Below are 14,323 nucleotides of genomic sequence, written 5' to 3' on the forward strand. Positions count from 1 at the left end.
GACACAACTGTGTGACTGAACAAGATTTTTATATCTGCCACTGGTCCGGGAACCAATCCCCTCTGTGTACACAGAGACAACTGTAATCATATATACCCATCATTCCAGCATCATTATTTTAAAATGATGATTACCTCTAGCTGAAGGACAGAGCCAGTTATAGTAGCTAATGATTGCTACTTTACTCAAAATACCCTTCTGTCTTCTCCCATGAGAAGATTATAGACTTTACTGATTAGACTGGTTTCGGCTTATCTGACTGTCATCAGTAATGAAAAGTGGCTGTGCCAGTTATGTATGGTAATTCCAAGCTAAAGAGTCTGTTGAATCATGCATTTGCTTCACATTACCGTACCTAGCATGGCAGTATAGGAAGGTAGAGTTTGTTATTCCCTCATCCATCAAAGTCTGCTTGCCAGTGTTATATTTATTGACCTGTCCAACTCCTTTTCCATGACTGATTACTTTTGCCACCCAAAGGTTTTCCCTGTTGCCCTGTCTTAGCAAAATTTCTCAACAAAGCTTTGAAAATTAAAAGTCCCCTCTACTCTTTTACTGGGAAAACTCTTATTTTCACAGGCACACGGGGCACCTAGGACTGTGGCAGATGTTACTTTTGGTACCCAACCTTCCTCTTTCCTTTATTACCAAAGGAAGGAATCCACCTTCATATTTAATTTTCTAGGCTTATTGATAATCAGTAGTTTTGTGGTCTAATTCTGACCAAAATAACATAACAAGCACTTAATTGACTGGAACTTACAGAAAACTATTGTTTTCCTCATAAAAAAAGACAAATCACTCAACATTCATGTTTGCCTTTCACTGGTCCTAGTTTTTTCCTGAATGTAATATATTATACTAGAAAGCAATTTTGTGAATTTGAAAAGGGAACTACTCAGTAAAGGTGCTGATGCCTGGTCCCTCTGGCATTTCTTAGAGACAAACTACCAGCTCTGAGCTGGTTACCTCTGAACTTCCTACCTGAGAAAAATTGGTCCCTGTTACATTTCAGCCACTTGGATTTATTTGGGTTTTCTGTTATAGATGAATGCAATACTAAAGGAGTTCACAGATCTAGAGTGTAGGTGCAGCCATTCCAGAATAGCTGGGCTTTGTAATGATGATCAGGACAATGATTTTGTCTACCAATCATTTTCAGATTAAAATATTCTAAGAATTATAACTTATAGGCTTTAGCTTAATAAAATTATATATGTAGAAGGACAAGGCCTGTTTTCCTCTTTTCTCGTGCAGTTAAATTTTGCAAAAGTCTGACATTTTTATGTAGATGGCATAGAGATCATCAGGCCTACCTAGCTTCAACATGATACTAACATCGTGTGCTGTGTTTTTCCACTTCAGGGCCCATGTCACTCTCTGGCTATGATTTAATCTGCAGAAAGGTCCATCTTGGTGAGTTCCAGAGTGTGAATAGGAAAAAGAAATAGGCAATAAACTGTTGACTTTCCCAGTTTGGGAACACAAATTAATAAATCTCAGAAACATAGGGAGATATACAAATAAGCTCAAAATGGATTAAAAACCTAAACGTGAGACCAGGCTAGAGGAAAACATAGGCAGAGCACTTTGGACATAAATTACAGCAATATATTTTTCAGTCAATCTCCCAGAATAATAGAAATAAAAACAAAAATAACAAATGGGACCTAATTAAACTCAAATCTTTTGCACAGCAAAGGAAACAATGAAAAGACAACCCACAGATTGGGAGAAAATCTTTGCAAATGATGTGCCTGACAAGAGGTAAGTTTATAAAATTTACAAACAGCTCATGAGACTTAATATCAGCAAAACAAACAACCCAATAAAAAAATAGGCAGAAGAACTAAATATACATTTCTCCAAAGAAGGCATGTAGATGGCCAACAGGCACATGAAAAGATGTTCAACATCACTAATTATTAGAGAAATGCAAATCAAAACTACAATGAGGTATCACCTTACACCAGTCAGAAAGACCATAATAAAAAAAAAAAAAATCCACAAAAAACAAATGCCAGAGAAGCTATGGAGAAAAGGCAATGCTCCTACACTGTTGGTGGGAATATAAATTGGTGATGCCACTATGGAAAACAGTATGGAGATTTATTTAAAACTAAAAACAGAGCTATCATATGACTCTGCAATCCCAATCCTGGACATATATACAGAGAAAATAACCTGATCCTAAAGAATACATGCATCCCAGTGTTCACTGTAGCACTGTTTACAGTAGAAAAGACATGGAAGCAACCCAAATGTTCATCCACAGAAGAATGGGTGAAGAAGATGTGGTGCATATATACAATGGAATATTACTCTGCCATTGAAAAGAATGAAATAATGCCATTTTCAGCAACATGGATGGACCTAGAGAGTGTCGTACTGAGTGAAGGAAGTCAGAGGAGAAATATCATATGACATCCCTTATATGTGAAATCTAAAAAGAAATGATATAAATTAATTCATTTATAAAACAGAAACAGACTCACAGACTTAGAGAATGAACTTATAGTTGCGAGAGGTGAAGAATAGGGAAAGGGATAGGTTAGGGAGTTTGGGATCAACATGTATACACTGCTATGTTTAAAATGGATCACCAACAAGGACCTACATTATAGCACATGGAACTCTGCTCAATGTTATATGTGAAGTCTAGACAGGAGAGATTAAGAGAGAGGATACATGTATACGTTTGGCTGAGTCCCTTTGCTATCCACCTGAACTACCACAACACTGTTTATCAACTATACTTCAATATAAAATAAAAAGTTTTAAAAGACATATATCTTGATTTTTCTACTCATAAATATCCCCAAAGGGTATTTTCTGATTCTGACATCTCAAAAGTGACTATAACAAATTTTCTCTATTAATTGCGTGTATTAATATTGATAAGGAAAGGTACTCCTATCCATTTCATTACATCCCTTGAAGTAACATTAATTATATTCTGAATTATTCAAGGAAATGGATCACTCAATATCTGTATATAATTTAGAAATGCTGATCTTCTGAATTTCTTTTTAAGATTTATAGAAAACTGATCTTTGCTCAACCTGGGAAGAATACTTTTCCCACACAGTTTCTGGAGAATAACTGATATATTAATGATAAGAAAATGCAACCAATCAGATAATTCAGCCTTTATAAATAACCAACCTCTGAAACCTAAATCTACTGGAGGGAGTCATCACTTATAAACTACCGCATATTCCATATCTTCTTAGTAATAAACATGGACATTCAAATAGATTAGCTCCAAATAGAAGTAACTAAAAAGGAAAAATAAACACCATGATGGAAGCACAAAACCATATAAGACATACAATAATAATTTGTTGATTCTAAGCATGTCTCCCAGGAGTTTTGCATTCCTATAAGTGGCTGTCACCCTGTTTATTTAACTTACATGCAGGGTACATCATGAGAAATGCTGGACTGGAAGAAACACAAGCTGGAATCAAGATTGCCGGGAGAAATATCAATAACCTCAGATATGCAGATGACACCACCCTTATGGCAGAAAGTGAAGAGGAACTCAAAAGCCTCTTGATGAAAGTGAAAGTGGAGAGTGAAAAAGTTGGCTTAAAGCTCAACATTCAGAAAACAAAGATCATGGCATCTGGTCCCATCACTTAATGGGAAATAGATGGGGAAACAGTGGAAACAGTGTCAGACTTTATTTTTCTGGGCTCCAAAATCACTACAGATGGTGACTGCAGCCATGAAATTAAAAGACGCTTACTCCTTGGAAGGAAAGTTATGCCCAACCTAGACAGCATATTCAAAAGCAGAGACATTACTTTGCCAACAAAGTTTCATCTAGTCAAGGCTATGGTTTTTCCTGTGGGTCATGCATGGATGTGAGAGTTGGACTGTGAAGAAGGCTGAGTGCCGAAGAATTGATGCTTTTGAACTATGGTGTTGGAGAAGACTCTTGAGAGTCCCTTGGACTTCAAGGAGATCCAACCAGTCCATTCTGAAGGAGATCAGCTCTGGGTGTTCTTTGGAAGGACTGATGCTAAAGCTGAAACTCCAGTACTTTGGCCACCTCATGCAAAGAGTTGACTCATTGGAAAAGATTCTGATGCTGTGAGGGATTGGGGGCAGGAGGATAAGGGGACGACAGAGGATGAAATGGCTGGATGGCATCACTGACTCGATGGACATGAGTCTGGGTGAACTCCGGGAGTTGGTGATGGACAGGGAGACCTGGCGTGCTGCGATTCATGGGGTCGCAGAGTCGGACACGACTGAGCGACTGATCTGATCTGATCTGATAAGTGGCTGTTATAGGACAGACTCTAGACAAGCTTATGAGGTACATGGAATTTGCATGTGATTGCTCTCAATTTCTCCCCCATTAGATGCTGATGTATTACTTTCTACTTCCCTTACATATTCAAAACCTGAAACCCAGTCTGTTCCACACTGATTTTTTAACACAATCTTGTAAATCCCTCATTCCAGTTAAGGTAAAAATGTTTGATCACATCTAAAATCTTACTTTTCTGAGGGTATTTGAAGATTTAGAATGAAATGAAGAAAAAGACACTGAAGTTGCTGTACTCCAGCAAAGATTTAAATCTCCCTTTAAATATTAAAGGGAGAATAAAGGCAGGGAGGATCTTTTGCTAGTATGATGCTTACTATTCAACACTGAGAGAAACAGAGATTTTATTCAGTGTCCACATAAATATTTATTACCTGTTTCAGGTGTTTAGTGTTGTTTAACAAATTGCCTTCAAACTTGGAAGTTTAACACAATTTATTATTGTTTTTCATGACTCTGTGGTTGGCTGGGCACACCTAACTGATTTTGTCTTAGGGACTCTCATACAATGGTGAGCTGAGGCTGAAGTCATCCAAAGGCTTAACTGGGCTGCATGTGTCCAGTGGGTCACTAATACGGCTGGTGATCAATGATGGCTGTACACTAGGATCTTGAGTCTGTTGACTGAAAAACCCACACATGCCCTGCTTATGTGCCTTGAACTTCTCATAGCAAGACTGCTTATTTTCTCAGAGAGGGTCCCAGTGATGAGTATTCCAGGAAATCCATGAAGACATTCTAAATCTTATGACACAGCCTCAGAAGTCGCAGAAGGTCATTTCTGTCATATTCTATTGGTCAGATATCCTAGAAGCAAGATAAGCTATTAGACTCTTGTCTTTTGATGTTGGATTGGAGTGGCAAAGTGACATTGAAAAGAGCATATGGTATGAGATATATTCACAAACCATATTTGGAAGATACAATCTCATTATCCTCCATGACAAGTCTGCTCATTGTTTCACAGTTTCCATTGTCTCATTATTTTCATAAATAGATTCTCAGAATTTTACTAGAAGCTGTATTTTCTAGCTTTTTTTTTGAAAGCTAACTGTAGCATGAGGTAAAGTCCCAGCCTAGAAATGAGAGTGGAAGTGAAATGTGCAACTTCTAGGCTCCTTTTAAAAACAAAGCTGCTTGCTTTCATGGATTTCTGAAATGACAGTAATCAGAACAATCATGGAAGCCCCATTTTGATAACAGTGGAGTCTTCCTCTCAGCTCAGAGCTTTGCATCTTGGAATTGTTCCATGAGAGAAAAATATGTCCTGCTTGAATCATTGTATTTAAGATCTTTTCATTACAGCAGCTTATGCCAACTGTGGCTTTTATATTCTCATATGATAAAAGTGCAAGTGTTAGCTGGTCAGTCGTGTCTGACACTTTGTGACCCCATGGACTGTAGCCCACCAGGCTTCTCTGTCCATGGAATTCTCCAGGTAAGAATACTAGAATGGGTAAACATTCCCTTTTCCAGGGGATCTTCTGGACCTAGGGATCAAACACGGGTCTCCTGCATTGCAAGCAGATTCTTTACTGTCTGAACCACCAGGGATTATATTCTCATATATTGCTTCTCAAATCTCTGAAGTGATTATATATGATCATATGACTTCTTTTATGATTTCTGCTTGAATCTACTTAGGTAGGAGATAGTGGTATAATGGATAACAGGATGTATTACTGAACTATTATGTAAACAACATATATGCTTACTCTTAGAAATGTGAACTGGCTATATATTAATAAGCATTCCTTTTTTCACTGATAACAAGTAACTTTAAAAAGTTTCTTGCTGTTTTCCTAGAAACTCTGAGTAGGTGAGCATGGTTTGTGTAGGCAAGGAGAGAAAAAAAGTGGGAATTATTTTCTATAATAATTCTCTAACTTTAGGGCAAATATCAATTTTATAAACTCAAGGGTACAATTTTACTTTTATGAATTATTTGTATATAATGAAATATATATGACATAATACAATTATCATTGCTGTTTCTGTTTATAAAATTTTGAAACAAATTCTGTTTATATGCATTTCCCATCATTACAATGTTATTCAATAAATCTAAAACACCTTATATATGCTTGCCTTGCTAAAATTTCCCCTGTGCTTTAATTTTTCCCACACAGCTTTAAATCTTCTTTGTCAAGAGTATTATAAGGAGAAGAGCTTTCTTGACTCCATTGTTTATTGAGAAAAACATAATCTGTTTCTTTTGTAACTGCAAATGGAGGCTGTGTAGTTCAGAAAAGAAATTAGTGATAAATACATTTCCTTAGTTTAGAGATACCAGCTAAATTTTAACTTAGGCCATTTAAGCTATAAATATTTCATTTAAACATTACAAGTTTTTAAAAACAGGGAATTTCAAAAGAACTGTTTTAATCCTTGAACTTTTGAGTATATATAACAAATTAACAAGGAAAAATAATTGAGTACATTACATTCTGTATTCTGTCTATATCTGTTATGATTTTCCCAACCCCAAAGATAATATCTATACAATAAATTTTATTTGTGTATATGCACATATATGTGTATGCATATATATATACATATGCATACACATATAATGCTTTTGGTTAAAGAATTTAGCTTAGCTGAGTACAGATTAGAGAGATGAGCTAGAATGCTTCAGGTTCAATGTGAAATCACTGAAGAGTTATAAAGCAATGGCCTGAATCCAGGGAGAACTGAAAAATTGGGAATACTTTTTTGTCATCCATCTATCCTTCATCCTCTTTTACCTTCCCTCTTCCAACTCTATCAAGGTTTGGGATACTTTCATTCTCTTCTATTACCATGGTTTCATCTCTTGCTTCACTGACTTTTTAAAAACAGTTTTATTGTGGTATAATTGTTAAAGAACTGCACATATTTATTGGGTACAACTTGGTGAATTTGGACATATGCAAGCACTTGCAATACTATCGCCACAATCAAGGTAAAACCTCCCAAAGTGTCCTTGAATACTTTTTTTCAAAGTAACAACACTTAACATTGCATCTACCCTCCTAACAAAATGTGAAGTCCATGATACTGTGAAATTTGTTCTCTAATACTTTTTCCAAGAAGGATACATGGAAATTGTATTTCTTTGGGGAATAAATTTCATGGGTTACACATTTTTGTCCTTGAGGAATTAGTAGGATTGGTCATTGTTTCCTAGCATTCAGATTTGCTGTGGAAAAAGACCTAGAATATTTAATCACTGAAACATATTTTGAACACTGAGAACTTCAAGTCAGAAACCAAGCTGTTTCTACCAATAGAGTTGGAAGAAAGCTTGGAATAAACTGGTTTCATTCTTCCTATTATAAAAGCTGGAATGTATAGTTGTTGGATAGCCAAGTAAAAGGAAAACTGGAAGATGCTCTGCTTTTCCCCTAACACCCATATATCTTAGATAAAATTTATATCATCATTTTAATTTTTAATAGAACACATTTACTATCAAAGACTTACCCTCAAATCCTTACTTTTTTTTTTTTTTTAATCTAAACTGAATTGTCCTATATTCAGAAAGGTAATATTTGGGCAAGTATGAATTTGGAGTTTGAGATTAACAGATACACACTACTATATATAAAACAGATAAACAACCAGGACCTACTGTATAGCACAGGGATCTGTACTCAATATCTTATCATAAGTGAAGTCGCTCAGTCGTGTCCAACTCTTTGTGATCCCATGGACTGTAGCCTATCAGACTCTTCCGTCCATGGGATTTTCCAGGCGAGAGATGCCCATCAGCAGATGAATGGATAATTGTGTGGTACATATACACAATGGAGTATTACTCAGCCATTAAAAAGAATACATTTGAATCAGTTCTAATAAGGTGGGTGAAACTGGAACCTATTATACAGAGTGAAGTAAGCCAGAAAGAAAAACACCAATACAGTATACTAACGCATATATATGGAATTTAGAAAGATGGTAACAATAACCCTGTGTACGAGACAGCAAAAGAGACACTGATGTATAGAACAGTCTTATGGACTCTGTGGGAGAGGGAGAGGGTGGGGAGATTTGGGAGAATGGCATTGAAACATGTATAATATCATGTATGAAACGAGTCGCCAGTCCAGGTTCGATGCACGATACTGGATGCTTGGAGCTGGTGCACTGGGACGATCCAGAGGGAGGGTATGGGGAGGGAGGAGGGTTCAGGATGGGGAACACAGGTATACCTGTGGTGGATTCATTTCGATATTTGGCAAAACTAATACAATATTGTAAAGTTTAAAAATAAAATAAAATTAAAAAAAAAAATAAGAGTGCTGGAGTGGATTGCCATTTCCTTCTCCTAAGGAAAAAGAGCCTGAAAAAAGAATATGTATTTAAATCACTTTGCTACACACCTGAAATCAGTACTACATTGTAAATCAACTATACTTCAATTAAAATAAAAAAAAAAAATAGAAAGGTAATTAACTTAACAACTAAAAGAGAAATAACGCTGTCTCCAAAGCATTAAATAACTGAAACCAAAATACTGTGTCACCTCTAGCATCCTTTTCTGCTCTTCCCAAGTCCCTGTTCAAATGAAGGATGTCACAGAAATTGCTCTTAGAAATCTCTCTTCTTCCATCTATACTGTCACAGTAAATTTGCTCTCTTTTGAAATCTGAAGGTTTATAGCATCCTAGGAAGTAAGAGGGAATAGTTATTCCTTATTTTCAATCCTGATAGCTGCTGATGCATCAGCTGTCTCATCTCATGGTTATTCTTTCCTTTCACAGTCTATTAACTTGCAGTTCCAGGCCCAGAAGTCTGTAACTAACTGTAGAGGCCACCACATGTGCAGGGATTTAAGTGTTATCTCCCTAAGCTCAATGTGTTGTCCAAAATCTGTGGGTAGAATTTCCTCTTTCAATTCAATTTTATTTTATCTGTTAACCTTGGAGGAGGAGAGTTGACTGAGACTTGTCTTGCTTTTTCAATTATTAATGTTTTTATTCTCTCTCCACATGTTTTTCTTTTGGTGTCTACTAACTAGTTTTAAGGAAAAAGTAGGTTATTCCTTTGATGATTCCCTAGCTGTCATTATTGAAAACCATTTACTTTCCCTGGATTTTGCATGAAAGCTGAGTCAAAAACAGAAGAGTTTTACATTGGCAAAGTGCACACAAGATCTATCATCTTGTAGTCCGATAATTCTTTAAAGGAACTAAAAGCACAGTGTTGTTAGTTAAAGCTGAGCTTTTTCCTACATTCACTCAGGATTTTAGAAATATATTTTATCTTCCTTAACAATGATAAAAGCTTCACAGTGACTAAAGGAGATAGCTACTTGAAGCAATTACCAGTCTAGGTTCAGTGTTTGCTGAAGTTTTCCCAACCCTGTGTCTAAAACCTAATTTGTTCTTATTCTATATGTAGTTAGCTTGTCCTACTGAAAAATAGAACATTTAACGTATCAAGGGAATAATAATCAATTATTTTTTAGTAAAAAGCAAAAGTAATTGGGGAAAACACTTACTTGACATGAATTTGTCTTACTTTTATGAGTTTATAAAGCTAATCTCTTTTCCCTGCAGTACAGTTATTATTATTAAATTTATTTTATGTCAATTCCTACATTAACAGACAATTACATTATTATAATATAATCTCTGGGTGTGTTTTTCAAGAGTTTATTTTATAACTGGAAACTGAAATGGAAATGCTTTCAATTGCATATGCAAAAAATTAGGAAATGTGTACTAACACAAAAATATTTGAAAAAATTACAAAAGTCCCTCATTCAGGGTGAACAGAGAAGAGATTTGGTATGCAAGGCAGCCTACACCTGGATATCACTGTCTGGAATTTCACAGACCCTAAAATAATCATTTTTACTTTGTAATATATAGAGTCAATAGGATTACTTTCTTGAATCATTATCCAAAGAAGAAAATGTAAACAACTTACTCCTGTCAAATCAGCTCAACACAGAGCAGCAAAGCAAGAAATGTTCTCTGTAACAACCCAAACGGTTACCTTTTCTCAAAGCTAAAGGATAACAATAATATAATAAAGTTTTGTGTTGCATTATTGTTCATTCTGCCTAGCATTAGTGAAATGCTGGGCAAGAATTGGGAGTTCTGTTTTCATTTTTTGTAGGTAAAACCCTCCTGCCCTCTATATCCCAAAACAAATGGCCTTAGAGTGTCAAATGGCAGCTTCAAGCAGGGAAGAGACGTGGGAGCCAGAAAGAATTGTGACTTCAGATACACAGATCTAAAACTAAGTATACTTAGCTTAGGAAAAAAAAAGTTTTTATTCGTAGGTGCAATTCCAAAACATGATATTTATTTTGCTTCTTTGTTACTCACTGGAAGTTGTATTTCTGTTCAAACATAGCTCAATTATAAATGCTAAAAATATCAATACTTGGAACTGGGTTTCCCCAGTGGCTCAGTGGTAAAGGATTCACCTGTTAATGCAGGAGCCTCAGGTTCAATCCCTGGTCTGGAAAAATCCCCTGGAGAAGGAAATGGCAACCCGCTCCAGTATTCTTGCCTGGGAAATCCCATAGACAGAGGAGCCTGGCAGGGTACCGATCATGAGGTTGCAAAGAGTCGGACAGGACTTAGTGACTAAACAACAGCAACAAATCAATACTTGGAACTAGTGATATACTGCTATCTTCTTATGAACAGTGGCGCTGCCATTAATTCTGTATCACTGAATATAAATGCCATTTGGGCAAAACCACTCCACCATTTTTTAGGGAGAAATGACTCAATTTGGTTATGCTTCCTTAATGAGTCCCCAGATTGCCCCAGCAAGAGTCTGAAATTATGGGCATAATTCTCTTTGGGTACATACTTGTTTTCCAATAATGAATCCAAGCAGATTAATGAATAATTAACAATTCTTTGGTGGCATACCAAAGACTCTACCTTAGTTCAGGCCTTCTTATTTATCAGATAAGAGGAAAAATTGCTTTGAAAATTCTAAACGTCACGGACTTGTGAACCTAAAATAAAACCCAGCAAATTTCTCTTTGGATATGGGGAAAAAGTTCTCATCTCTCTACAGATGAATGAACTTCCCAGTGACAGTTCTTCTAGAAAGCTTTTATTTTCTATTTAAATTTTGTAGCCACAGAGAATTTCAGATAGGCCTGTAACTTCTCTGGTCAGTTTTCTGCATATACTTCTATAAACTGAGTTCTCATAGGTCATGTCTGGATTTATGCATAGGTTGAAAAAGGTTCTCACTTATGTGCTGACCCTTGACAGGTTCTGTAACAGCATCCTAACTAAAAACTCTTTGGCCAACAGTTGCAGTCACTTGAGAGTTTAGCCATTTTGAAGATATGAAACCTGATATAAAAGAGATAACTCATTCTCAAATCATACCTATATTTGAGAGAGTAATTATTGCCCATGTCTCATTTAAAACAGAAATCCATTCCCTCTGTTACATTATCTTTAGGCAAAAGCTTTATCAATCTCCACCTCCCATCAAAATTAAGTGGATTTAAACATATATTGGCTTATTTGGCTTTTCCTGTTAATTCATTCTATTTAACATGATTAAGCAACACGTGTATAAGTTCTGGAGATACACAGTGAATAAAACAGATAAAGGGAAAAATAATGGGGAAACAAACACAATAGATGGATAACAAAATACTATGTGATTTAATTTCAGATAGAGATAGATACAAATTATGAAGTAAAGCAAGGTAATGGAATGTATACTGTATGTCTGTGTGTGATCTCCTTGAAAAAGCATAATTCAAGCAAAGACCTGAATGTGAAAAGAAACCAGTCATGCACCAATTTGAGAGAGTTGTAGTCTAGGCCAAAGGAACAGCAAATGCAAACAGCCACCACCACGATATCACTTTGCTCTAAGATTTAATTAATTTAAATTAATTAATATCTATATAAATATATAGATAAAAAATATATAACACCTATTTCTGTGATACATGTATAAGTAGATGTATGTGTGTGTGCTCAGGCATGTCTGACTCTTTGTGATCCTTTGTACTGTAGGCTACCAGGCGCCTCTGTCCACGGGATTTTTCAGGCAAGAATATTGGAGTGGGTTGCCACTTTCTTCTCCAGGGGATCTTACTGGCCCAGGGATCAAACCCACGTCTCCTGTATTGCAGGCAGATTGTTTACCTACTGAGCCATTGGCAAAAACCTATTTCTGTGGTAACATCATCTACATCAGTAACTGAGCTCAATAAATTGCATAGGATTCTGAAAGTCAAACTAGTCTCTATCTCTCTGGTATTGTCACAACACTAGTCAAAAGGAGTAGGGACATAGTACCAAGAGAAATTTGCTTTGTACATCTCATATGGTTTTTAAATGTGAGTTTTTAAATAGATTGATGGTAAAGGCAGGTGACCCCTTCTTTAGCAACTGTTCTTTCATGACTTCAGATTTTGCTCTACTATTGATATCTTTCCAAATCTGTCATTTGCTGTCTTTAAAAATGAAAATCCATGACGACTCAACACTATTAATTTATTATTATTAAACTGGCACAGTGTTTCCCTTCAGTTAAAATAAAGCATTTGTGTCAGTTTAGAACTCTGACGCTATCACTGTGTAAATAATAGACCTACCACTCAAGGAAGCAGCCTTCTCCTACGGACGGCTGCCTCTCATCAGCTTTTGATGAAAGACCAAAGGAAATGGAATTGTGGATAGATAATTACATGTTACAAGCAGTTAATGCATTCACTATTATTCCCCAAGGTCTTAAAGGCCCAAATGTCTATTCTCTGAATTTATTGAAACTAAGATTTGTACATTCCTGGAGTCAAAATGATTTGGGAACACAGCAGGGATACGATGGAAGTTCAGAAATAATGCTTAGACAGCTTCATAATTAAACTTTCTGCTGGGAGAGTACTTTTTGAAACATGCGTACTGGTGTTTGGCAAAGATAAAACTCCCTAAGGCATAAGTGGGTGTTTCTAAACTTGACTTCTGAATACAGTGTTGAAAAGGTGGCTGTAAACATTAGGGACTATATTATTCAAAAGCAATCAAAAACCAACTTTGAAAACAAAGTAAATGTAGTAGGTAAACTGGGAGTTTTAAGACTGCTGTGCATTTCATATGATACCTTCAGGGAAAATTGATGATTACATTGAGTATGTAGAAGTAAAAAAATCTCATTCACCCCAAAATTAACAGGAATTTCAGAAAGATTCAAAAGTGTTTAAAATTGTGAAGGAAGTGCAGTTATTCTTTATTTTTTTCCAAATCACATCAGATCAGATCAGTCGCTCAATCGTGTCCGACTCTTTGCAACCCGATGAATCGCAGCACGTCATGCCTCCCTGTCCATCACCAACTCCCAGAGTTCACTGAGACTCACATCCATCGAGTCAGTGATGCCATCCAGCCATCTCATCCTCTGTCGTCCCCTTCGCCTCCTGCCCCCAATCCCTCCCAGCATCAGAGTCTTTTCCAATGAATCAACTCTTCACATGAGGTGGCCAAAGTACTGGAGTTTCAGCTTTAGCATCATTCCCTCTAAAGAAATCCCAGGGCTGATCTCCTTCAGAATGGACTGCTTGGATCTCCTTGCAGTCCAAGGGACTCTCAAGAGTCTTCCCAAATCACATAGAAATTAAAAAAAAAAAATTCCCTTTCACTGTATTTCCTTCCTCATAAATTCCACTTTTTGAGGAAATATATAAGACATTGTTTCAAAGATTGGCAAGTAAGAACCAGAGAGCAGTATATAATTTCTCAGGATTTAGTATTACATTTTAGCAACCACCCCCACCCCCATACATTGCCCATATTGTGCCCACTTGGTCCCAAGAAGTGGAACCAGCTTGGGATCCACTTGGGATCCCAAGCACTTAGTGCTTGGGATCAAGGAACCGGAGCTCCGTTTCTCATAAGAGATGTGCCTAGGATTTAGGTGGATAATCAGGCCAGCAAACACCCCATTTCTTTCATAGCAGGATTTCAGGGGCTACCTTTTCAAACTGCACCACTTTGTATATCC

General features: G+C 36.5%; 1 long non-coding RNA gene across 1 annotated transcript in view; it reads right to left on the bottom strand.

The window, feature by feature from the left end:
* Nucleotides 1-4,756: 4,756 nt before the first annotated feature.
* Nucleotides 4,757-14,323, bottom strand: part of LOC147350433 (uncharacterized) — a 304,477-nt gene continuing 294,910 nt past the window's right edge. The window contains exon 4 of the long non-coding RNA XR_015148852.1: nucleotides 4,757-5,146. This is a non-coding gene — a long non-coding RNA (uncharacterized LOC147350433). The remainder of the gene's footprint in view (nucleotides 5,147-14,323) is intronic.

The sequence above is a fragment of the Bos grunniens genome, chromosome 20, assembly GCF_055505025.1.
Source record: "Bos grunniens cultivar Pamir isolate PY7600 chromosome 20, Bosgru_T2T1.0, whole genome shotgun sequence".
Lineage (NCBI taxonomy): Eukaryota > Metazoa > Chordata > Mammalia > Artiodactyla > Bovidae > Bos > Bos grunniens.